The sequence below is a fragment of the Felis catus genome, chromosome E2, assembly GCF_018350175.1.
Source record: "Felis catus isolate Fca126 chromosome E2, F.catus_Fca126_mat1.0, whole genome shotgun sequence".
In the NCBI taxonomy this organism is placed as follows: domain Eukaryota; kingdom Metazoa; phylum Chordata; class Mammalia; order Carnivora; family Felidae; genus Felis; species Felis catus.
This window is the reverse complement of record NC_058382.1, coordinates 22,227,949-22,254,684: the sequence shown is the minus strand read 5'-3', so window position 1 is coordinate 22,254,684 and position 26,736 is coordinate 22,227,949. Positions and strand designations below refer to the sequence as shown.

At 50.4% G+C, this 26,736-nt stretch overlaps 1 protein-coding gene across 14 annotated transcripts in view; it reads left to right on the top strand.

The window, feature by feature from the left end:
• The window catches only part of ZNF536 (zinc finger protein 536), a 438,080-nt gene that overhangs the window by 99,401 nt on the left and 311,943 nt on the right, over positions 1-26,736 (top strand). For 9 of the 14 annotated variants that reach the window (XM_023245651.2, XM_023245649.2, XM_019819656.3 and 6 more), the window contains one exon: positions 18,259-18,374. The exons of 4 other annotated variants lie outside the window; for them this stretch is intronic. The gene's annotated coding sequence lies outside the window, so the exon portion shown is untranslated. Of the gene's footprint in view, positions 1-2,309; positions 2,894-18,258; positions 18,375-26,736 lie in introns of those variants that run through there. One more of the 14 variants, XM_045046849.1, reaches the window with a different exon arrangement.

The window sequence follows — 26,736 nt, the reverse complement described above, 5'->3', positions numbered from 1 at the left end:
CTCGAGGAGGGCTCCCCCACGTTGACATCTGTGTGCTCTGAGGCCATGCCTATGAAATAGCGGCCTGTGGGCAGGCTTCACCAGCCCTGACCTGCTCTCAAGATGCAGCATGGGTTAGAAACAGGTGTCCGGGTAACAGGTGTCGCAGATGAGCCCATCTCAAAGCCCCGAGGGCTCCCTGCTTACTGGGCACACGTTGGCCTGAGGGCCAGTGATGCCCTTGCTTGAGGCATGGTTCCCAGAAGATAACTGTGCCGCTCGGCTCCACACTTGCATTTTTGGAGTTGAGAGCTACGGGCCTCGGTGTCTCCTGCATTTCCAGCAGTGGACTGGGGAAATCAGGGATGAGGTCGGTGATACCAGCAAATAAGAATATTGTTTACCTTTAGGACAGTTTATCATTTCCTATGAGATGGTTCATGGACACCACAATCTTAGATCTCTTCTGCCGCTGTTACAGTAATGCTTATTTCCAGTGGGCTTTCTTTGTTGAGGGAGTGAGGGGAGCTATTCATGTCCCTGCCTTTTGGTATCGGTGTTTCAAGAAAATACGCTTTTACTTTGAGTTTCTGCAGGTCTCTTGGCCGGTTTCATTGCCCAAGAGCATCAAGGTCACGGATCCAACAGGCTGGGCTCTGTTCGCTTGCCCTTCTCATCTCTGGCAAGCTTTCTTCCACTTGACTTTGGCCATCCAGCCCAGGACCAGTACCTGCGCTGCCTCTGAAATCTGGCCTTCACCCATCCTTCCTTCTGTCCACCACTGCCTTTTCTTCCAAATCGCGTTTGGTGATGCCTCCACTGTCAAATGACAGATGTCTTCAGCCACTGATGCTGCTGCTTCACCGTCCCTTTTCCCTGCCTTCTTGATCATCTTCGCCCAGATTAGAGGTCATGTCCGTCATTTCAATTACTTCCTTACATCCCTCCTCAGTCCCCCTGGCCTCCTTCTCTTCCATCCTGTGCACCTGACAAAAACCACAGCCTCAGGTGAGCTCAGATAGCCACCTGGTCTTTGCTACTTCCCTGTGCCTCAATTCCCCGTAGAATATTGCACAGTCCGGCTGGTGGGTCTTTCCGTGGATCCATGACAACAGACAAGAAGCGGGCGCTCGGTGCGCCGCGGTTTTGCCACGTTTCTCTAGGGCTTGCTCTCCAAAATGGCCACACTGTCCTCCTCCTCTTTGCTGTCCTCTGTTGCTACTGACCTCCCCTCCCCTGAGAAAGCAGGGCTCTCCGGGGCCTTTCTCACCCAGCCTGTACCCATTACAGATCCTTGCCCTCGTCTTGCCTTCTCTGCCTGCAGGGGTGCCGGTGACCCCAGACCTTCTGTCCTCCGAGGAGCGGTTCCCCGGGAGGCGTACACGGGCACACACTCCGTTGCACATGCGCCCTTCGCCGCTGCCCCCACTTCTCACTCTTGCCTTCTTCTCCTTTGCTGGGACTGTCTTTCCCCTAGGCCTTGGCTCAAAGGTCCTTTCCTCTCAAAGGCCTTGCCCCACCTCCCACCTGCTGGCTGTCTCTTACCCAGTTTCTTCCCTCTCTGACACTTTCTTATCACCTCTCCTTATCCTAATTTGGTTCTTCCCTGTCCTGCACATTTGAGTCCCCTTAGAGAAAGGGCCAAATGCATCTTGCTCCATGCTGCAGCCTAGCGTCTAGTATGCTGCTTGGTACCTAGGAAGTACTCAGAGAGTATTTGTGGAAAGAGAGCACGCTGCCATGACCCAGCCTCCTCTCCCTGGCTAGAGCTCGGGTTTCGTCTCTAGAGGACTGTGGACCCCAGACAAAGAGGCTGGGGGTCCTCATGGAGGTCCACTTGATTCTGTGCTGTCAAAGGAAGAAGCATGGTTGTGGGTCTGCTAGACGAAGAGCTGGGTGCATACCTTGTGTCCACACTGGCTGCCCAGGCAGGGCTTGGCCTCTGGGAACAACACCGCCTCTGGGACCTCTGGTTTAGAAGCTCCTGTTCTTCATCTGCCCTGTCCTTGTGCTATCTCTGTCTGGAGCCTTCTGGAGCTTTTCAGGGTAAAACCAGCTCACTGCCACAGGCCCGCCCGACCCCCAGGGCAGTGTCCTATTGTCTGCCTTCTGACGTTTGCCTCCTTGGTAGCTCCCACCTGATCCCACCTGACCTCGCCCACCCCCTGAGCCCTACCTCTGAAAGGTGACCCACGACTCTGCCCCAGACACACCGCCTCCCCAACCCTGGACCCCATCGAGACTAACCACAGACGACCCCCACCCCCAAATTAGTGGACTGTGTCTCTGTTGACACACCCATTCTCTCCCTAATGATATGTTTATTTAACTGATGACTGCTGTCCTCATTAGGGACTCATTGTTGAGCCTGGAATAGTGATTATTTTTGCTGATATTCCTTCTCTGCAAAGATGAATTTTTTTTTTTAAAAACATCGCTCTTTTGGTGTGCTATGAATCCTTAATGAGGAGAGTTAAATTTAAAAGAAACCCCCAAACCACCCTTCAGGTTGAAAATAGAAGTGTCTGCACAAGCAGGCTGATAATCTGCTGATTATTGATGGACATGATTGGTGACAGACCCACAACTTGCAATAAGACAAGAGCGCTGCTCGTGCATCTGAGCGTGGTAGCAACCAGAAAAAGAAGCAGCTTAGCCAATGGGAAGCGAGTGCTTGGGGTTCCAGAACATTCTCTTCCCTTTATGTAGAAAGAGTCATGGTTCTGATGATGGTTGGGGTATTGAGAGTGGTATCCAACTTGGACCCGGAGCTGTGCAATTCTTTGGGAGGGGTGGAGAAAGATGTTCATAAAAGCTTATTTGCTGAGTACTCAGAAAGTCCAGACATGAACTTCTCAGCCCCTGAAACCTATCTTTCCCTTGTGGGATTCCAACCAAATTCCCGTGTGGCAGGGTGAGTGTTCCTTCTGCTCTCAGATGAGGAGAGTGGGACCCTGAGAATAGGAGTTGGGTTGGGGTGTGTTGGTGTGACAGCAGGTTGGGGTGTATTTCCCCAGTCACCGTGGGGAGACCACACTTTTTGTCTTCTCGTCTGTTTACTGGGTTTATTGGGATGATGGCAGCATTGTGGGAATATCACACAGCAACTTGACCACGGTGACCACTGTTATTCATGATGAGGACCCCGGGGTCTCTGTAAGGCGTGTAAGACTGGGGGAATGACACAGGAAAGCCACCGAGGAGCAGCTGAGGCCAGAGGGTGGTCAGTTTAGCAGGGGTGGGAAGGAAGCAGCCTCAGGATCAGGTCATTGGTTCCAGTGTTTGCTGCGTGACCTTGGACATGTCACTTGACCTCTTGGAGCCTTGGTTTCCTCGCCTCTGTGATAGGGCTTTTGTGGATCAAAGAAAACGATGCATGTACGGAGTTCAGTTAGACGGTCAATCTCAAGAGTGAGGTGCTATAATGCCTCCTGCTGTGTACATGTCTTGACTGACTGGCCTCACAAGTGCAGCACCTCTCCCTTGAGGCCGTGAGCTTCTGGAAACCTGGCCCCACCAGCCTCTCTTTATAGGATGTCCCTGCCTGGCACCAGCAGGTGCTGGGTCAGTGCGGCGAGTGTCTGGTCACCCAGTCCCCTTCCTGGTGCCTGGTGTACCTCCTCCCTGGCCTCTGGGCCCTGGCTCTTGAGGGCATCCTTTCTTCCCTCAGTCAACATGTTCTTTGAGGCTGCGAGGACCACTGTCTCCACAGCTCCCTGTTCTACCTCAGCGCGTGGACAGAATCTTCCTCATTGGAGCTGTCCCAGATGGTGGTCTTAGAAACATTTCTGCTTGTTCACTAACCACCTGAGCTTAGGGTATGGGCTTATCTTCTTCTGTCTTGGTGCTGAACAGGTCCCCTCCAGCTGTTGCTACCAAAGCTCAACATTGGGCCATCCAGTGGCCAATAAAACCACAGGGCTCAAGGGCTGATGCTGGCCCAGCTCCAACTGTCCCTACCAAATGAATCTCTCTTAAATGCAGATCCAGGAGGAGTTCTGGAGGCAGAGCTGTGGATGGACAAGGGAGGAGGTGATCCTGCCCAGAACTCTGGGCTGGCCAGTGTAGACTGTGTCCTACACTAGTTTAGACTCCAACATGAGTGTAGGGCAGGGCCTGACCATGGCAGACTGAGACGCCAGCTAGAAAAGTCTGTTGCGTGTTTATTGCTGTGTTTCTCATCTGTTGTCTCTAAAAGGTGCCCTCCAGGAGGGCAGGGACCCTGGCTGACCATTCACTGTTGCTTCTCTGGTGTCTGACACATGGCAGGTGCTCAGTAAGCATTATGAATAAATGAATGAATGAGTGAGTGAATGAATGAATGAATGGGACACCCATGTGTGGAACGCTAATGGTGCTTGAAAGGGCTAGAGAAGAGAGCACAAGGCAGGACACAAGCAGCCTTGCCAGACGGGTTGTAGAAGCAATGGCTGTAGAGTTCACAAGCTGGTGAAGAGCGCTTCAGTGTTGGCCTGTCCAAGGTTCCTCCGGAGAGACGGTGTTCAAGCTGAATTTTGAGTCCCAGCTGGTCCCCGGAGGCAGAGGAGGGAGAAGAGTGTGCATAGAAGGCAGGGTGGGATGGGCAGAGGTGTGGAGGTAGGCTCGCAGCTGTGTGGGGCTGGAGTGTGTGCCTGGGAGGTGTTGGGGACCAACTCGGAGAGGTCAGCAGAGGCCAGGATTCACAGACCCAGGCCGAGGAGTTCAGCTGTGACCCCTGATGTTATTTTAAGGTGGTGGCTTTTTCATATTTAATTATGAATGAAATTGCATTTGAGGATCGCAGCTGATGACGGCGTGTGGTTATGCTGTGTGGGCTGCTTTCAAAATAGCTCACCCCAAACTTCATTAGTGATTAGTTCGAGGAAAGTGCAGCCTGACCCGCCAGCATTTTTCATGTCGTCTGTATCTAGGCTGTGGGAACTCAGGGAAGGGTAGCTAGTGGCTTTTCAGGTCCCTGGCTTCGAGGACCCTCTTAGGTCTTGTGCATGGAGGCTCATCCCTGGGCACCTCAGCATTTCCTGAGGCAGCCAGCGTGTGACTCCTTTGTAATTCTGTTGCTTTGTCCCTCCAGTCAGTCCCCATTGCTGCTAGTGGAACTTGGACCGCCCTGAAGGGAGACTGATGGAAACCCCTGCCTGCAGCTCTGCACAGCCAGGGAAGCCAGGGCTGGCGCTGGACACTGCCCCCCAGGCTGCTTGGCCCACTGAGCTGGGCCGTTGAGCCGAATGGCTGGCGCCCCCAGTCTCCCAACTTCTCCTAAATATGGTCAGTGTTTGTCGTAACTCCCACCACTGTCTGCACAAACTGTAGATTTAGGCTTGGCCTCCCTCCTTTCTCTAGACTTAGTGTAAACCCTCATTATAGTTGAGATTAGCCTTCGTGGGAAGTACACATGGGTTGGCAACAACAGCAAATCCCAAACAGCATCTCCGGCGCTTTGACGAGCACATCACACCGGTGCTTGTCCTGTTTCTTCTTCTGAAACCCGTTCCGGATCCTGGCCAGAGGCCCCGCTGCAGCCCAGGGCGAGTCCTCTCCGGGAGCGTGCCGGTCCCACGCCTAGCTCGCCGCCCCCTCTCGGGAGCTTGTGCCTGCTCGCGCCTCATTCGCTGGTTGATCTTTAGAAAATTGCACCACATCTCTGAACCCCATGTTCCTGGTATCTGTGTCTTGAGGATCAAGTGAATGAATAATGGAGATGAGATAGAGATTGCATCAAGTTGAAGGAGCTTAGCACCGTCTGGGCTCCCAGCACGAGCTGCATGTTTGCTCTGATGACAGTGACGATGATGACAGACCGTGTGGCGTGGTGGCAGGGGAAGGGAGCCAGACAGCCTGGCTTGGACTCCTAGTCCTATCCCTTGTTGGTAACTTAGCCTCGGGCAAATTGCTTGACCTTCCTTTGCCTGTGTTTCCTCCTCCTGCGCGAGGGCAGGGCTGATAGCATTTCACAGGGTGGTTGTCAGGGTTTGAACGCGGGCCTCACCAAGGGGAGCCCGCCGGTGCTGAGGATCAGCGTGTGCTAGTTGCGTGTCAGTTCTCATTGTTTCTTACTGTGGCTGCTGTATTATTTTAGTTGCTGTGTGACCTCTTTGAGCCTCAGTTTCCCTATGACGAGGCAGGGATGCAGTGCCCAGTGCTGAGTTCTGTAGGAGCGCGGGGCCCCGGGATCCGGGGGGTGCCGCTCCGCACCTCTCTCTGCCTGGCCCTCCCCCCCGCCCCCGGGCTCTGAAGCTCCGTAGCTAAGTAACCCTGGCTGATGTGTGACTTTGGATGGTGGTGCTCGCAGGAGATCCGCATGTGCCGCCTCCTTCTTTGGGTGACAGCTGTTTCCAGGCAGATGCCTCCCCCATGTTCTGGAGCGGTGAAGAAAGGGGAGAGCGTCCCAGATTTAAATTTGGAATGTGCGCAGAATCACGCCAGCCCACAGGACCCACAGGCTGGGCGATCCTCGGGCCCCCTGCTGCTCCGGACAGAGACGGTGGGCGCGTGGTGGGGTCTGGGGCCCGGGTGGGGCTCTTGAAGCCCCGAGTGCAGCAGAAGGCCCAGAATGTCTCGTGGGGCCAGCGAGCGGCCCCTGACCGCCCACCGGAGGAGCGTCTCTCTTGCTTGCTGGTCTGCTTCGTGCAGCGCAGGCGTGACACGCCGGTGGGACGTGTGCACCTATCAAGGGGAGTGAGCAAGTGTGGGGACTCGGGTCTGCTTCCCAAGGGTCCCCTGAGCAGTGCCCCCTGGCCTCAGGGTGTGGCCCCCTCAGGGCCTGGCCCGCCCCTGGGCAGAGAGCTGCTCACTGATATGCTGGCCTTCGCAGGTCCCTGGGCGAGGGTTCCTTGCCCCCGACCGGGCTCTTGCTCTGACCCACAAAGCCTCTCGTAGAGCTGGGACAACCCCACGAGGGGGTGAGTGTTATAAGGCCTCTGCACTATAGGGTAAAAGGTGGGACAGCCATAGCCCTGGGGTGTGGAAGAGAGGTTGGGGAGGGAGACGGTGGCAGGCATGCTCCAGACAGGCCCTGGGAGCTGTGGGTGGGTGGCCTCTCTGGACCGGGAGACATTCCTTTTCCCTGGATGTCTGTTTAGGACTCCCATCTAGGGGTGTCTCACAGTTGTCAGCTGGATGACTATTGCAGGAGGTCTCACGTGCACTTGTCACCCCAGGAAGGGCAGGCCAACTCCCAGCTAAACCGGCCCCAGTCCCTGGCAGACTGCTACCCAGCCTGTCCCAGCTCTGGGAGTGTCTGCTGTCCTAGAGGGCAGCAGTGAGAATCCGGACAGCTGGTCAGACTTGGCCTAGGGGCTGACGGGGGTTGGAGAGACACCCCCAGACACTCAGGAGTTCTGAGCCTCTCCTGGGGTGGGGGGTCAGAGACACCCCCAAGGCCCCATTGGCTCCATATCTGGAGGGACAGGAGGGGCCAGGTAGCTTGCCTAGGAGGTCCAAACCCCGTGGCCACACTGGCTGTTATTCCTCAGATGTGGCCTCAGGGGACAAGGTGGTAGGTGTTAAGAGGGTGCCCGGAATACATCTGGGGCAACAGTGCCATCCCTGATGGGAGACTGCACTAGACTCAGCTTCCTCCTCTCAACACCCCCCCCCCACCCCACCCCGCTGCACAACAATGTCATCTGAGCAAAGGGACTGGATTCCATGCACATTCTCTTTTAGTTACTTCCCCTTCTCACCTTCCCAGCGCATCGGAGACAAACGTCCCAAGTGAAGGATAGTTTTCCTCTTGCATCTTTGACAAGCCTCTCACCTGCCCGGGCTCTCTCACATCCCCTTGGGCCAGGGCTTGGAGCAGAGGGAAGATGGCACTCTCTCAATTATCATTGTCTCATACCTGCATATATACACAAAAATAAGCCTGAATGCTTTTTCCTAGTATGCAGTTTGCTGTCTATTTTTAACTTGTACATGCAGGGCCCCAAAGAAAATTCCGTGAGGAAGTAAGAGCGTATTGAGGTCACAGGGATACAAACACTGAAGAACGCAAGGTAGCTGCGGCGATGACATCCTTTATAAAACACGAGTCTCTCAGAGAGAGGGCTCTCTCTTCTGCGACAGGCATCGTGAGCGTCGGCTGCCCATCTTCTGCTGCTGTGCACTTAATTCGGTTCCAGCCATGGCAGGAAGACTTGGGGGAAAAAAAAATCCCACCATTAAAGACGTGCTCTTTGTGTTTTCAATCTGTGACCCCAGAAATCTCTTTAGCAAGCCATGGTTCAGTGAACTGGCACACAGCAGCCGTTCAGCAGTGGAGAACTCATAAAACAGATGGGAGCTTTACATTTTTGTTTAGTTTTTAAGAGCAGTTTTTATAACATCGCTTAAAACCATTCTGATGCATCATACTGTTTACACTCAAAGCTTTGTAGCTAAGATGTTTACAGTATGGAGAATGTTTTAAGATATTTTATAGTTATGATATTTGGATAATTGGCAAGGAAAAAAATAGTTTGTTGAGATTGCAGTGATGTTGGTAATCGTGAAGTAACTTATGAGTCTCAATAAATATGTCCAGTTTGGTGGAAAGTACAAACTCAGTTAAAACAAAACAACACAAGAGGGAATATCTTTTTAGTGAAATCATTTCCTTTTCTTAATCAAAAGATGACAGGCAGGGCTTTAGAACTCCCATCTGTGTGGTACCACGCCACGGCCCTGCACACACTGCCTCTCCCCTCGAGACTGAGAGCTGCATCACGTCGGGCCGCATTGCTATTCCGCACGAGTTCATGCAAACACCGAAGTTAACAAGGTTCGGTTTCAGCAGGCCACCTTAAAGCAAACCCGGGACGGCCCCGCGCCCCCCCCATATCTCCGTGCAGTGGAACTCACAGAGATTGTTTGTAATGTCAAAGAATTTATGCAGAGCTAGGATTTAGAACTCCCTTTTTTTTTAACTGCCCAAAATGGCATTAATCAAAAACAATAACTCCTTTTAACTTTTCTAAGTGCTCTAAAGGAAAGTATGAAATAATCCGTGTGTGGGCCACAAATGTGGAGAATGCAAACATTTCATAATAAACATGTTTAAATGAAAGTCCCTGGCAAGATAGTCTCAAAGATAGTACATACTGGGTTAATTAATGCATCCTCATAAAAATAAACCTCACTTTTAAGATTTGACCAGTAAAAATCATTAGCATATTTGGATCAGATGACTTTATGTATACATTGAACTTCTCCGCTGCAAATTGTCCTTGGAATGCCTGGAAACAGCTTTCAGTTTAAAGTCTAAACTCCCCTTCTATCTGCTGCTTGTGTTTCCAATACAGTGATATGATGATTTATTCTGGTTTTATCTGTTATACCTGCAATTGATCTACTGGTGATGGGATTAAATTTATCATTTTCGTTGTATAAATCATGGTTAGATAGCCAGAAAAATGTTTAGTTGCATAAAAATTCCTATTGTTTGCTTACAACACACAACGTTTGATTTTTGCTGTAATCAAATTACGATAGCACATTATTTTTACTCCCAAGATGTTTCTTTTTTGCTATCTTAAATTGAATCATTTTGGTCTATCCACAAATGCTACTTTTAAAAAAAGAAAAAAAAGTATTTTCCTGAAATCATACATCGAAACAAAGTGTTGACTTTGGGCTGTGGATCCTTCCGTGTTCTGAGGTTCTGCTAAATTAGAAATCACGTAATTTTCTTTTTCTTTAAAAAATTTTTTTTAATGTTTATTCATTTTTGAGAGACAGAGACAGAGCATGAGCAGGGGAGGGGCAGAAAAAGAGGGAGACACGGAATCTGAAGCAGGTTCCAGGCTCTGAGCTGTCAGCACAGAGCCTGACGTGGGGCTTGAACTCATGAACCACAAGATCATGACCTGAGCTGATGTTGGACGCTCAACCAACTGAGCCACCCAGGCGCCCAGAAATCACGTAATTTTCTAGGGCTAGTTATGGTGTGGATGATTCTGGTGTAACGTTGTGCTTTTTGTACAGGAGAAGACGAACTACCACAACAGTAAAACCAAGCTCGTTTTAAAAGAACTAGAATTGGAATTCATAAGCCCAGTAGGAGTTAAGTTGTGACCATCCAGACAGTGAAATTCTGAACCTGAGATAACGTTGCACTTCAAATCCTTATGAAAATAAAAACAACCCGACACAAATTATTGAAGGGAAAACTCCAGTGTGAGTTTAATTTTATCCAACTTTATTGGCAGCTTATTTTGAACTAATGTGCAATAAAATTGCCAAGCAGAACAATTCAAAGAAATGAGAAAATACATTCTTTTGTTGTTGTTGGTTTCTTACACTGTTTTCATAAAGACTGTAGAGCAGTAAACACCTGAAGAAATGATTCGGGTTTTGTCACCATCATGCTTGGCCAGAGAGCTGCACGGATCAGTCCTCTTGTGATGAGCCAGTTGAAGAAAGGGCGGGGGCTGGGCCGTCAGCTTCAGCCTGTCCCAGTCTGGGTCTGCCCTCTCCCCCACCCCCATGGGGACACATGTGGCCCCTGGGTAAGCCCTTCTATGGTACCATCATTCTGGCTTGACTGGGAACAAGACAAGTGCCCACTCCGAAGAAAGTGCCTTTCACATGAATGTTTCTGGAAAAGGGCTTACAAGTCCGAGGGATCCAGCAGATTATAAACAGTGTCGGCTTTATCCCCTCGTTTTAAACCAGAGACTCAACATTGCCTATTTTAGAGAGCATGTGTTTATGCCTTCAAAATGGACCTCTGCATGTGTGGATGTCTGTCCAGAAGCCACACCTAGTGATTCCCAGGGCGGGTGAGCACCTCTCTGTAATAGTCAATCACAAGCTCCATTTACGGATGTGGACAAGCTTCTCAACACCTCCCTCTCCCAGTGTAGGGGCCTGGCCCTGGGGGAAGCTCTCACTTGGGGGATGCCTGCAGGAAGGCTCTACCCTGGGTGGGCTGGCACCCATCTAGAGACGAGGAAGGAGGGAGTGATATGCATAAGGGCTGCCGACTGGCAGTCCCAGAGGAGGCCCAGATCCTCCGGGCAATGGGATTAAGAATCCAACATGCATGTGTGAATTCACCATGGCAGAGGCCCGCGGTTTCTACCAGACTTTTGAGGGAGTGCCTTTCTTGTGTGTGTCTGCGAAACATAAACTTTGCTGGATGGACCCTTTGATGTAAAAACTGGGAGATGGTGATCTCCTTTGGCAGAAATCAGATGCAGACACAGACTTTTGCTCCTGAGAAAGTCTCACCCATGGATGCTGGGGGGGGGGTGCGTTGGGAGGAGGCAGAAGGCTGGTTACCCCCAAGTGCACCCTACAAAGCCCACCGTTGTAGGACTTCTAAGGCAATGTGTTGAGGTGATGGTTGTGACGACCATGAACAACAATGTTAAGGAAGTGAGCCAAGGCCTTGGGTGGGAGTCAGGGAAAGCAGTCCACGGGGGAGGCCCAGCCCAGGTGCTGAGCTTTGGGAGCTGGGGGTCAGTGCTGATGTGTACCCCTGTGCCAGCTCGCTGGTCCCCCACCTTCCAGGCCTTCCTCCAGTTATGGGATTCGGATTAGGGACCCCGATGTGTGCCTCCTTTGCTTCCTCCTTTGTGCCAACACTGGGCCTTATGTCTTGGTTAGTTCTTGAATCTCTTTGCCCTCACCAGCACCTGCCATGGCCTGAGAGCTGGAGAAGAGTGGTTATTTGCCGAGGCTGGGCTTGTGTTGGCCTCAGGGATTCAATTTCCCCATGGCCAGAGGTCCTTTGGAGACCTCGGGGTTCAATCCCTAACTTGTACGCTTGAAGGAAAGGGACTCCGGAGGTTGGCTGGGCTAGTGGCAGGTTGCCGATGCCTAGCCCTGTGGCCTTGTCTCTGTGTCGCTCTGCTTGTCTAGTTCGGTGTATATGAGCCCACGTTCTGTGGGAGACACGTGATAGGAGGCCAGGACTGTAAGAATTTCCCCTCCCTCTGGCTTAGCTTTTAGTATAACGACGATGGGAACAGGCCATAGCTAACTATGTGCCAGATACACCATCTCAATTAATGAATCATTAATTATCTCAATTTAACTCTCGCAACAACCTTGTAAGATAGGTGCTACTGTCATCCCCATTTTGCAGATCAGGAAACTGGGACTCAGTCAAGATTTCAGGTGCTCAAGTCAGAAATGTGGTGGAGGCCCCTACCCCCAAAGTTGGCACGCTCTACTCCCCGCCCCGCACCGTTTCCCCGACGCTAGGAGATGAACTTCAGATTCATTGTGGCTGAGTGTTTTCCTCTTTGATATAGCGAGGCATCTATTTTACATATTAAATGAGGCATAAATATTGTTTTTTATTTAGGGCAGTATTATGTGAAATTTCCATTTGAAACAAATTGATTTCAGGAAACCTGTGAGTCCATTTCAAGAAAAGTCGTAACAGTTAATGGTACAGGTGGAAGCAGATGTGGTGAGAAGGTGAAGGTGCTATGCAAATGACTGAAATTTGGGTCACATTGTCCCTAATCTAGTCAAGGTGGGAGGAAAGAGGAAATACAGTCATGCCACATGTAGAAATTTCAGGTGAGTGGCTGACTTCATTCTGGGAGGTGATCTCTGGCAGTGTCTTATGACCAGTTTGCTTAAGGGTGAGTCTTCGGTGTTTATTTTTCCTAACATGTGTCTGAGGCAGTAGCTCTTTACCTACTAGCAGGAGCCAGAGATCCAAGAAGACTGGAGTCTTCCTCGAGGCTCGTGCCTGGGTCTGAGCCTGCCTGCCTCAAAGGGAACTGGCCTCTAGGTTTGAATTAATGGCAGGGCTGGAAGCAGAAGGAAGGAGTTGGTGGCTAATCAAGGCTGGAGGACTGTCAGTGTCAGAAGACATCTCTCTAGCTCTTGTGCATCTGTGCCACACCAGGTTGGCAAGGTGTTGATGACTGTACTGGGGTTGGCATATGGTCCTGCTGACTACCAGCCATCCAGGACATGCCTACCCATGCAACTGTGACTGCTGTCACAAAGAAACAGTTTACCTGACCACCAAGAGGTTACCAGTCCAATAGTTCTCTAACTGGCTTCCATGGCACCTCACAGGTTCCAAGGAGAGGCTGTGACAGCCAAGGGAAGAAGGGGACTCGGGGCTCTTCTCTGCAGCTTTGACTACGTTCTTTCATCAGCTCATATGTGGGAAGACCATAGGAACCTTCATGGCTGCCTTCAAGTGTATGTGTTATGTCTTCTGCCAAGTTCCACTGATCTGCCAATGTCTATATTGAGGCAGATCAGTGGGACTTGGCAGAAGACATAACACATACACTTGAAGGCAGCCATGAAGTTTCCTATGGTCTAGTCCCTTGCTTTGGACAGCCTGGCCACCAGCACATTTGGTAGAGATAGATGTCCACTTGGGAGCAAGCTTTCCATGGGCAGGGGACCCAGGACCCCCAGGGCAGAACCGCTTAGCAATCTCAGAGAATAATGGCTGGTAGTTGAGTGGTAACAGGTGCCAGACCCTGAGCTAAGCACTTTTGGATACATTATCTCCACTCAATGGATGAAGAAAGGGAGGCTTGGGTGATGATGTGACTTCTCAATATCAGTGCTGGTATTTACTGGGACCTGGTCTAGGATCTCTGCTCCTCATGGCTGTGACTCCTGCCTCCCAGGGAAGATTCTGTCAGTGTTCAGCCAGTGTAGGATTGCACTGAAGCCAGGTGTCTTCTGGTCAGAAACACCTGACCGACTTCTTTTATCCTGAAGATTCAGCCCAGAGGCGGGAATATTTGTCTCCCTCATAAGTCTGCCAGAGTCCTACAGGCTGCCCCACACAGTTCTCTAGGGGTCTGTGTTCTTTGAGTTATGGGAAGGAAGTCAAGGATGGATGACCAAATCCTGTGACAATGAACAAGACCTTACTTACTATTTCTTCTCTTACACTGTACATCAGCCTGCTAGATGGGCATACAGGGGCTTATGTACACACTTGTTCATTAAAGAGATACCAGCACTATTCTTTCATCCATTTGTGAGGCACTTTGCATTTCCATATGTATTTTTGCATTTACACATTAATTCATGCATTTATTACTTTTTAAAAACTCTTTTCATCTTCACTTACCTCTCCATCCATCCAGGCACGTGTGCCTTTGTGCTTTCATTCACTCATTCACCTATTTGCTCATGTATGCATTTGTTAGTTCGTTCATTCAACAAATGGAACACTTTGAAATGAATTGAAGCCCTTGAAGAAACGTGGAATAGTTTTAACCATGACCCCGGGTAGACCGTGGGCATCTTTCTCATCACTGGGAATAGAGTCACATGAAGCTGGATAAATAGTGCCAGGGGCCCCAAAGAAGAAATTATTGCCCTGTAAAAGGCACAGCAGAACCTATCCACTGTTACTGTGAAATCCAGATGCCACTTGTGTGCTGGGGTCTTTGAGGCTGTCCTCTCCAGGGCTTCTCCATTGCCTGAGAATTCATAGGGTCCCCCAGGACCGCCTCCATAAGTCTTGTGACCCTGAGCCATCCTTGGGCTCCTCCTGGAATGTGAGACCTGGAAGAATCCCCAACGGGGAAGCAATAGACAGTTGAGTCCAGGAACCAGGACAGTGGTGTGACGGGATGGACAGGAGGGGCTGTCTGTCCAGACAAACTCGTGAGGAGCATGAGTGGGCAGGAGGTGCAGGGAAGGGAATCGTGGGAATAAAAAAATACCAAAGGTCCTGCAGAACTAACATTTCCTTTTCTTCCTCCAGCAAAGAGCTTCCATCCATTGTCTTTTTTTTTTTTTCGAAATTCACATTATCAATGAAAGACAGGTGGGATGAATGCTAAGGTGCCTGTTTCTCTAGTTAAGATTCTATATTTGGAAGCACAGAAACCATAAAATGCAATGCAAAGATGAGGTGCGATTTCTAGCAATAGTAGTAAGGTTGACTGCAAGCCAGGCTAAGAGCGAGAGTATTTTACACTTGGACACGAAGTATTTGGGGACGGACCTGCCTCCCCCACATACGGGAGGATTAGACATAACTTTTGTGTCTGAGTTGGTGTCATGAATATAGGTTGATTGTTCAGAGGGCTCAGATGTGGACTTCTTTTGGTTTGCTGAGATGGTTATTTGCTTCCCCACTCAACTTGCCTTACTGTGCATGGCTCCAAATACATAGAGGTGTTTTTTTTCTGCTTCACAGATTGTATTTCAAGTATCTGGCTACCCTGGCTACCAGTATCCTTTAATAAGTAGATCATCAACCAATGGCTTCCATACACGCTGGCTGTATGGGGCATCTGTTGGTCCCGGAAGATGTTTTCGGCCTTCCCCGCTCCATGAATACCTTCCTCACTGCATGGAAGGTGGCGTGGGTGGCCAGTTGGAAGCTCACCCTGCCTTCCTTTAGATTGTACTTAACTCCCAAGGTGCCCTTCTTCCCCCAGGTACTCCTGAAGTCTCACCCCAAGAAGCCAAGCTCAGGTAGCTTATAGTACCTATGTGTCAGAACCCCACCCGCTTGAATCTCAACTCATGGCCAATCAAAAGAGTTCTTACTACCACTGGTTTCCTAGGTAACTGAAGCAGCCAGTTGGGAAGGGCAACAGGAAAAGGAAGACACACAGGCATGTCGCTCCCCCTCTGTGTTCATCCTTCATCCACCTCGGGCCCAACCCTGCCCTCACCGTCCAACCATCCCTTTGGTTATTGCTCTACTTGATTTAAAATACACAGCCATAAACACTCAGGGCAGCCGGCAGCATGGCCGGATATAATATTAATTTCTTTTCTGGTTTATTTGTGAAGGAGTCAACCATATAAATCACTTTAAGCCCCTAAGACAGAAAGTGAAATCACGTCTTGAAATGGAAAAGTATAGTATGTTACCATTAAAATCTAAGAAGAATATGCGATCAATTTGAGGCTCCTAATGTAGATATAGTTTTGCTAATCTTGCTTTAGATTATGCGAAATGCTCAGAAAGTTTTCTCCCCCCTCTCTGTTTTAGCGGGAAGCGTTGGGTACCTATCAGCGGCGTATCATTAGAAAGTCTGCTGTCTGCTGGACAGTCTCCTTGTAATGCCATTTTTCATGACTTGTTTAATTAACAACCATTTTTGACCTAGACTTGTTATAAAAGTATTGCCATTCTCTCCTGCTAAATTATGTCTAATGAACATATTTGCATGTTATCAGATATAGCAATATATCATTTCAAATTTTGGCGTTTAAGCCTGCATCACTCAAAACAGCTTTTGTGGATTAGTAAGCAGGTGAAATAAAAAATCTCATTTCATATCTGACATTAATAACTTTCAGGGGGAATGAGCATTGGCATTTATGTCTGGACCAGAATCGAGCCCAATGTCCTAGAAACACAAGGGCAGCAGACAAACCTACTCACCAGATAGGAAAATAAATCATGCATAATGCAGAATTTCTACCTTACATGTTAATTAATGTGTGCAATCAATTACTGATGTTACAATATGAGAAAGAAACTGGTGGGGAATGGGGTAATAAAAAATACCTATAGATTTATCTGCTTCTTTTTTCTATTTAAACAAATAGTCTTCAAGCCTGTGAATGCTGTGTTGAGACATGCTCTGAATAATAAGCATCATAAAATCTAATCAGATTTATAAGAGGAATTGATTGTTGTGGCAGGAGGAGAGGGTGGAAAATAAGCCGAAATTTAAGTGTTAATTTTTATGCTAATCCACAGTGGCTTCATATGAAGCAATTTTGTTCTGCGCCACAAATATAAAATTGTCCCTTGCAGAGAAATGTCAGCTTGCTAGACCTGAAAGCAGTAATTTATTAGGTATGTTTCTATTAGTATGTGTCACAGTTGTTAGCAGGCTATACACACAATGGTGCTTCATACTTATCCTCCAAGTCTCAGAATGTTTCAGCTCAGTGGCTGGAACGTGGGGCATTAATACATTATCATATGCGGGGTGGTCTGTGCCCTGTGGACAAAAGGCTATTTAATACAATTTAATGTCATTCTGAGAAGAAGTGGAAAAATAAAGACGGGGAATAAAATGGCATCTGTGTGTTTCACAGTGCACTCATGCACAAACCCTCAGTTTAAGAGGTATGACATTTCTGCCAAGAAAAAGAATAAAACTGGGGCATTTTTTTTTATAACCTGTTCCCCACTGCAGTATTTTCTAAATGCTATTAAGTGATCGATTTACACGGCCCCATGATGATGTCATCCATAAGAAGGGGAATGCAGATGACAGCAAAATACTAGTGACAGTGACCTTGTTCCAGAATCCTTGGAACCCTGTCAGCTCTGCTTCCAGTATATGGTTTCAAAGAATGTACTTTTTGGACAATATCTAGTTACTGGGTAGTGAATTAATAGAGTTAAGGGTTCTGATGCAATTCACATATAGGTCAATTACATGCACCAACATCTGCTCTGTCACTATCATTTGCATATAGCATTCATATGTTAATGATGCCTCTTTTTACTCAAGTAATATATTTAAAAAACAAGATTTGCATATCAGTTTGGATCAGTATATTACAAGCAATTTATCATTTTCTCCTTCTTGTTATGATTTTAAGAACAATATCTTGAGTGATGGCTGCTATATTTGAGCACGGCTCTGATTTATACAAGAAACCCTTCAGTGGGAAAGCTTCTATTCTAAAGCTGCTTAAAGCCTTATAAATCAATAATGACACAGATGGACTGGTGATAATCTATTTAGAATGCCTGATAGCAAATATTGTTGTACAGATGATTAGAGTGGTAACTGTTTTAGCAGAAAGCCTTGCCTCTCTTTGTAAATGGTAAGTTTGAACAAAAAAGTGCTCGCACGCAGACTTGGTGTCAGGAAATCTCCGAGCTGGGGTCTGGATTGCAAAGGGGAAAACATGGGGGGAGGAACAAAGGGACTTCCCGCGCTCCTGCCAATATAATCATATCAATCCCTGTTTCTTTAACAAAACAGGACCTCTTAATGGAATTGTGTCTTCAGGTGTAAATAGCATTAAAAGCTGCTTCTCCTCTCCTCTTTGCCCTGATACAGCACAAGGAGTGAGAAAATAAAGTGGAGGTTGTCAGAAGTGGCAGCTGCTTGGAATCCTGATAAATATAAGCTTTTATTGATCTGATGAAAATGAAGGATCCCAGTGCTAGGCAGTATTTAGCTTCTTGTCTACAGCACGTCACCGGTGGCCTTGCATTGGGATAGATTTTCATTCTCCTACACGGGATTTGATTTCATCTTTAACCTTTTCAGTTGAATTTCCTTGACCTCTGCGTATTGCTGTGATTTGGTGAATTTGTTACATTTCACTTTACATCATTTCTTTCTATATTTCCTTTTGTGATAGGGAACTGGGACGCCCCTCTGGCGATCTGTCAGTGCCTGGATCAGCCACATCCTTTCTGGGGTGTTTTCTCACGAGACTGACAGTCCTTAAGACAAGTATGCCGTTAAGCTGCTAAGGTGAGTCTTAACGATATTAGAACTCTCTGCCCTGGACACACATCGTTTCCTCCTGCTTTGTGGAGTTGACCTAACACAGATCCCGACCAAACAGCCCTTCTCTCTCTCCTCCTGGCCCCAGGGGCTTCCTCCTGGCCTTCCCCCCCCCACCCCCCACCCCCATCACCCCGGTAGGACTCCCCTGCCTGCCCAAGAGCTCTGGCTGAGTGGTGGCCCACAGGACCTTTCCCCAGGGCCGGGAGGTTTTCCTTTGTGGTTTGGGTGTGTGTCTGGGGAATGGGTGGGGAGGGGGGGGGGACAAAGGACTCACAAAAAAAGGGTTATTTTCCCCTCTGTGACTTAATTCCCTTCTCAAGTTTTCTTCTGGGATAAATCTGAGGCTTCAGTTCGCAATCCTGAGGTGCCGCTAACATATTCCGGTTCCGAGAAAGGGCCGCTGTTATTTTGAGTAGTTTTGATACAAGCAAATCAAAGTGAAGATTTGAAATAGCTTTTCTGAAAGCCCAAGCTGAAGTCATAAATTATTCTGCACCATGATTCTTTCTGATAGTAAAACCATACCTCTCAGCCTGACATTGCTGAAATGTGCAAAAGTGAAAGTTAGAAATAAAATGAAACATTTAAATCTTGGCTGTTGAGAACCTCAGATAGACATCAAGGCCAGTCGATAAAGGCCCCTATCAATTAGGCTTCTATAGTTATCCTTAGATTCGGTTTATTAGCAGTTGCCCAGGTACGGGGTTTCAGCGTGAAGAATGGGCAGGGCCAGGTGAAACGCAGGGAGAGACCGTAAGCTGGAAAGTGAGGGTGTGGCGTACCAAGGTACGTGTGGTGGCAGGGCACAGGGCCACGGGGCGGGGGGGGAGGGGGCGGCTGCCTCACATCGTCTCGTGGGAGAAAATATTTGCCGCAAAAGGGTTGGAAGTTTTCCCTTTTTTTACCCCCTTTATTTGAGTTAGAAAGTGTTGATTTCACACCGTGGTGAGTGTTTTCCGTCAGCTTCTTGGTGGGTGTATTCCGTGTTAAGAACAAGGAGCAGTGAACGCCAGCGGCCCGGCGGGCCTCCCCCGGCAGCGGGGACTTCTGCAGGGCCCTGGCTCTTCTCTGGCGGTGGAGAAACCAAGGGCCTCCCGGCCCCGGGCTTCCAGACCGAGCTGTTTGGCTACTTCCCTCCTCAGCATATCACAGGCAGAGCAATTTTTGGTTCCATAGCTGTTTGGTTGGGAAAACAAGACTGTGATTGCCAGTAAGGTTTAGAATTTGCCTGCCAGATAAGGGAATGTCTGTGAAGACTATTTTCCCTCTTGGGAGGCAAAACACAGATGGGGGAGTTAGGAGTCTTACAATATTTAGCTGCTACATTGATGGTAGGAATTCTGCTGCGTGGATGCTCACAGTTTCCGAAAGCCCAGCTTAGCGCCACTGCCGAGGGCCTCAGGTAGAAGAGACCCGTGAGGCTGGCTTTCCCAGGGGAGCCGCTGCCCCAGCTTGTTCTGGAGCATTCCATGCTCTGTGGCTCCTGAGCGGGAGAGGAGGCACTGCAAGGGGGCTAACCATTTCCCTTGACCTGCATCGGACGGGGAAGGAGAGAGAAGGCTGAGCTACCACATCTGACCAGGTTGGGGGACTGAGCGGGAGGCTGTGGACTGACTTGAGCTTCTTGTGCGAATGGACATGGCCATCCTTCGGGTGGTTTCTCAGACTCTAGAATAAGACACGCACCAGTTTCACTTCCGGCACGGAGGCCAGCGTTTTAGAGAGTTAATCACCTGGGCCTCAGAGAGGATAAAGGACAATGATGTGGTGTTCTTGGGACTGGCGGTGAGAAGGTGGGGAGATTTTCCTGCCCGGAAAATGTAAATCTTGGAATGATTTTAAGGTCATGTGAACTGGAAGTAGGATTCGCAACCTTCTATCTGAGAGCGAGTTTGGGGCCCTGGAGACCAAGAGAGGGGACAGGTCTTAGGGACAGGCACCTCCTTCCAGGCCTGTCACTAACTTCCCAGTTCCAGCACACGGGATTCTCGGGCCCTGGAGTTGGACGCGTTCTCCAAATAGTCTGGAATTGTGATGTTCTAGTTGGGCCATTTCTGGACTCCTAAAGGTACCTGTCAGGACCCTTGCTTCTGTCCTCTCCAAGACAGTCTTCCCGATCCTTTAAAATGGACACTTGGCTTTTCAAAGTGTTCTATAAAACGCCATACACGTGCAGCTTTGGGACAACCAGTCACCCTGAAGCACCATTGCATAGAAACCCCAAGCAACCTAGTAGTAACCGAACCCCTCACACGTGCCAGAAAATGATTTAATAGCCCACCACAACGTGGATTTGCAGAGAATCGCCAGCAGGGACAGGAGGTAGAGCCGTGAGGTGTGGCTGTCCGGCCCCCCTGAGCTCCACCCTTCAGAAAGACCCCAGGACTTGCAGAGGCCAGCGCATCTCAGAGACCATAGGACCTCTCGCCTCCGTCCGACGGACACAGCGTGGCCCCTCTGAGGCGGGTGTGGGCAGGACCTGGGACTAGGGTGCTGGCCCCGCTGTGGCTCCGGCTGTCCTGAGGTGGCCCCGTTGTCCTGGCACAGCTGCGTGAGTCAACAGCCCTCCTGCAGCAGTAATTACTTGAGTTAAATGCTGCGGTAGCGGTACTCTGGGAGCACAGAGGAGGGAGTGAATAATTGTAATTTCTATGTGATAATGATGATAAGCCCTGCATATGTGTGTGGGGCTTTGCGTCGTATTTGATCTTCACCAGGAGATCTCCGGGCTCATGGAGGTAAAGATCAAGATCCCCGCAAACTCCTCTGTAGCGGCCGAATGAGGTAGGAAAGTAAGGTCTCGTTATTCTCACGCGGCCCCAAAGAGAACTCAAATCAGAGATCATTCGAACTCTGGAGAACAGGTACGGTGGAACTGGTTCTGGTCCAGAAGTTTCTTGGGCTTGTCTTAATCCTCACTGTGTTCCCAGCAGGTAGATACTGTCATTAGTTCCATTTTCCAGATATGGAAACTGGGGGCAGAGAAAGTAAATGGCCTCCCTCAGGTCACACGGCTGGCGGGTGGTGAGCATGCTTCTTCCTGATTTCGGAGCCTGATCCCTCCACCCGGGAGCAGTCCTGGGTACAGTCTTAAACAACACAGGCAAGCTGCCTGCCCTTAAGGATCTTGTGTTGTGGGGCTAGGAAGCAGCAGACAAGGGAACCATGGATAAGATGATGTCAGATAGGGGTAAGTGCCACGAGGAATGTCTGGGACGGGAAAGAGGGAGGGAGGGTCCTCGAGAGGGGTGGGTGGTTAGGATGGCCCTCCTGAGGAAAGCACATTGCAAATGAGAGGGCTGAAGGACATACAGAAGCCAGCCAGGTGCTGGTCTCGAGGAAGAGCATTTCTGGCAGAGGGAACAGCATGTCTGAGGGACGGGGTATAGGCCAGTGAGGCTAGAGCACAGTGCGCCCTGGCGAGAGGGTAGGTGGGTTGGAGGGCCTGGATTGGGCATGGCTTTGTAGACCATAGTGAGGAGTGTTGCCTTAGTTTTATGTCTCTGTTGCTTTTGACCGGCGGGTGTATCTTGAGAAGCTCTCGGGCCCCTGCCCTCAGAGGCAACATGGTGACTCATGATAGTGCCCAATGGCTGCCCACTGGAGCTTCCTGTGCAGCCCAGGGAGGCCCGAGCCGACCCCCCCACTCCCCGGCCAGCTGTGGGCTTGGGCACAGTTGCAGGTGGAAGGCTGTGGGGGCCCCCCTTAGTCAGGGAGCTTCGCCTGCCTGAGTCCGTGTGAGGGTCTGGGAAGCGTAGGCCCCTCCCATGCCTCACTCCAAGCTGAGATGTGAGCACTGTTTTGTTGTTAATGCTGATTCAGGGGTTGTCTGGTAGCATGCGGACTCTTGGTGATGATAGTCTGGCCTCTTTTGCCCTCAGCAGCCTGGTTGCTAGGAGGGTGAGCAGACACCTTGGCGATCAACGCTTCCTTTATTTTAGAAGTTTAGAGACTGAGGCCCAGAGAGGGCCCAAGGCACGGTTGTGCCCAGCCCGGCTCTCACCTGAGCACAGCAGACGGGCCCTCTGGCAGCTCCATGCAGCTTGGGGGCCACTCTGAGCTGGTGCAGGCCGCGGCAGGGGCTGGGGCTGACGTTTGTCTAGCCGCTCCCAGAGCACCTCGTACGGCTCCTGGCATGCCAAGTGGTCAGCAGTCATCCGGGGGCATTGATTGATAACCTCTCGCCTCTGCAATTTGTAATCATTAGAATTTGTTGCACCTTGCTTTAAGCAAACGCAATCGATATGTACCAAATCCACACTGCTTTCCATATTCCCTGGAATGCAGGGATTGCCAAGCCTAAGGCCTACTTGGGTTTGATGTGTGCCGACATTCAGGACACGATGAGGCCGGGACTGGCTGGGAGGTCCTGATCTCTGCACAGGTGACTGAGGGTTGCCCCTCAGGTGTTCTATCTAATAGGCCCATCTTAGGGACACAGAACCCTGCAGGTTTTGAACAAACATGATCAGTGCTAAAGCCAGCTCAGCTACGGGAGGGCTAGGGCTCTGCCCCAGACTGAGTTCCTGAGGACAGGGACACCTACATGGGCTTTGACCCAGCCTTTTACTGTGTGTCCTGGACAGGCCTCAGCTCTCTCTCTGGGCAGTTGTCCTAGACCCAAATTCAGGGTCTAGGTGGTAAATGCAGGAAGCTGGATGTGGACAGAGCAGGCTGGAGGGTCTGAGCATCCCCTCAGCCCTCATCGTTGCAGCCACCACCTAGGAATGTGGGCAGATTGTTTTCTTCAGGTCGTCAGAGTTTTTAGGGAAAGAGAAGTTAAAGAAATCCAGTTCTTTTTTTTTATTTTTCCTTTAACGTTAGCAACTAATTTAAATTAAAAAAAAAAAACTTTCTGCAAATTCAAGTGTCTGTAGACTGAGCAGAGCTGCGGCCAGCGCTCAGCAGTGCGCACAGTGGGTGCCCAGTAAGCACGGGCAGCACTCGCCCCAGCCGCCCACTGGACAGCCAGGCTCTGGGAGCAGGTACAGCACACAGGGAACCCAGCCTTTGCGGGTCCTTGGTCCCATCTTTGTTCCTGTGTTCCCTCATTGCGGGGAGGCCAGAGCAGTTCCTGGCTGCACGGGGACGTTTGCTGCCCAGAGGAGGAGACACACTGAGAAAGCACCTGTCTTCTGGGGAGAGTGGGCAGGATGTCCCGGTGCCAGCCTCCACCGTCCCATCTCACGGTGTCACCCCTGACCCCTGAGTTATAGGGTGCCACCCATATCTAAGATGCGGACACGGTGATGGGTGAGTTCGGTTCCTGCCCCTGGGAGCACGTGATAGAACCACCCTTCCTTCCTCCTACCTGTCGAGGGTGAATGCCCCCAGCCTCCTGAGTCTTGATGGGTCCTTGTGGGTGGCTGATGTACCTACTCTGTTCACCTGTGCTTGGGAAAGGGCAATGCTGACCTTGCACCAACTTGACTGGAAGCTCTGGGCTGTAGCTGGACATGGGTGGCCGCTGTTGACCCTGGAGATGAGCCAGAAGGACAAGATACATTCTGTCCTGGGAGGTCACCTGGCATGAGAGAGCAAATGGCAAGGCTGCTCAGCCCAGCTATTTGCCCGGCCCTTCCTGGTCCCATGACTCTGCTCCTTCTGCAAACGTGACCCATGCCCTCAGCTCCCTGAGAGGCCAGCAGGTCTCCCGATGGGGGGGGGGGGGGAGGGGGGCAGACCCCCATACAGCTGCCAGGCTCCTGCCAGGGTGCTGGGCGGGGGGAGAGCTTTCCTATAGTCCAAGTGCGTGGGATGGGGGTGGGCTGGTCTCTGGCCTCACTTCCTGTTGGCCCCTGCCTGGCTCCTTTCATCCCGTCCACATGCAACATGGAGTTTCTGTGTATGTAATATTATTTGTTTTTATTTCTGTAATCCCTTTATTGTTTGCACAACTGCTGTCAGACTGTTGCCTGAAAGTATCACAGGATAATTGCAGAACGCCTGCATAAGTAATTTCTCATGAAATCGGGCCTTGTCTGCATATAAAATTGTTTTCCGTTGCTGCATACATGGACTTCATTATATGGCGGCTGTTTACCGGGCTCGCACCTTCCCCACAGGCCACAGAGACGGGAGGGCCTGACACTGGGAAATAATGAAATATACTATCTTTATGCTTTTTCGGCCAGACGACATTTCTGGAGGGCGACCGCGGGGCCTGACGTGGTCAGAAGGAGCCTGGCCCCGGAAGGAGCGGAGGCTTTGGTCCGGGTTGGGGAGGCTTTGGTCCAGGTGGGGCCTCGAGCCTGGCCTCCCCGGCTGCAGGGCAAGGCAGGCCAGCAGCTAATCCCGCGTGCGCCCGGCGTCGCTTCCGCCCGCATTTCTGTGATATTAATGGTGTGTGGTAGTGAAAGAAATGTGTTTTATTCTCAAGTCTAACCCTGCTGTTATCAAAGTAACTTCCAGCTTATTAGCGACAAAGGACTTTTCTCCTCTCGGCTGCCCTGTTCGCCGGGGCTTCCTGAATTAAACTGCTGCTTCCTGTCCTTGATATGCACGACCACATCTGGGCAGCCCGATCCCAGCCCCGCTGCCTAATAACAATCACCTTCCCTTTCAGTGTCTGTTGATTGTTTCTAATTCACTCTGACAGATAGTGCCTGACAACTCGCCGGCTCGTCCCTCCCTCCGTGACCTGGAGTTACTCACAGCACTTATAGAGTCTGTCATTTTTAATATTTGATTTCATTTTAAGTTATGTGTTTTACTGAGAAGATGAAACCAAAAAAAAAGGGGACTTGTAATGGAACATAAATTTAACCCTTCTTGCCACCCGGCACCAGCCCCGGCAAAGCCTCCCCCGCATCTGGGTGCTGGTTTCTCTTTCCACTGCTGGGGCTGCTGGGGCTTCTCCTCTCCTCCTCCTCGTTTCTTTTCTCTCTACTTCTTTCTCTCCTTTTTTTTTTTTTTTTCTCGTTGGCCTTCTTTCTTTCGTTTCTGGAAACAAAAGCTTCATGTCACATTCCTTCCCCTTAATGGCGCTTGATTCGTGTATGGAGCTAATAATGGCCCTTTCTGCTTTGCGACCAGGTTATAATGGAAAGACCTTTCAGGGGGTTTTACTCTCGAGTGAGGGGGTCAGGGGAGAGGCCTGGAGAAGTCTCAATGACCAGCTTCAATTAAGGTGTCAAGACGTGCCTTGGATCTTTCTTTTTGGAGATGCTTCTCTTTGTGTGGGCTGACGTGGCGGGGAAATGCCACTTCTCCCTGGGTTTGAGTTGAGCTCGCTCAGAGGGGCCTTCCCAAGAGTGGGGACCAGGCAGGCAGCAGGGTGGAGGCTGCTGGACACACATTTCCTGCTGCCACTTCCCTCGGAATCCGCCCCAGCGAGCGGCCTTGTGAGGCAGGCGTCCTCACTGGCGGGGCGGTCGTCCCACGTCACTTCAGGGTCCACTCTGCCATGACTTTGTCTTTGTTTGCCCCTAGACAAAGGCTCCTGTGTCCCTCTTGGCCCTTCAGAGGTTGAGAGCTGTGAGGCCGTGCATTAGGTCAGCTTTGCAAATAGACACCACAACATTAAAAAAAAAAAAAAAAAGAGGCACATTAACCCATGGTGCCTCACTTCTCCTGGCCTCGTGTGGATGTCTGTCTGTCCCACACAGTGCAGTATGGGCAGCTGTAGAAACGTGATAAGAGGGATCTGGGTTGTATCTCCATTAAAAAAAGAAAAATCAACTTCCCCATTGCCCATGGCCTGGTCTCTCAATGACCAAAGCTTAGCCCAAGCATGAGCTGTGTCACTGTCAGGGCCCTGTTCTTCCAGAGCTTCAGGCCGAGTGCCCCTTTGACTCTGGTGGTGGCAGCTGTGCCTGGAGCAGAGGTGTGCCAGTCCTGGGGATCAAGCGGGCGGGTTTCCTAGTGAGCAGAGGGAGAGAAGAAGCTGCTTCCCAGCATATTCCGCGGTAAAGACAGTCTGCTGGGGGCCATGCAACCCACACAGGCTGGCTCTCTGGGAGGCCGCTCTGCAGGGAACACCGGGCTTGGCTGCCAGAGAAGCAAAGGGACTGGACTTAGGGCCAGATCCACTGCCCACAGGCAGGCATTCTAGCTGCTTCCCTGCTGTTCTACTGCCCCTGGCTCCAGGCCTGGTGGACCGAGGGCCTGGGTGGGCCAGCCCCGGCCATCCGTCTTGTCCTAGTTCCTCCCAGGATGACTCTTTCCCCGGGGATCTTCCTTCACCAAGCCTAACCCTTCTAAAACCCGGGTTCTCCTTCTCTCTCTGGGTAAACCGAGGGAAGAACTGCCGTCTAGGTGGGGACACTTTTCCTCTCCCCGGTCCCAAGCGTCCCCTCCTTTGGTAAGAGGTGACAAAGGCAAGAAC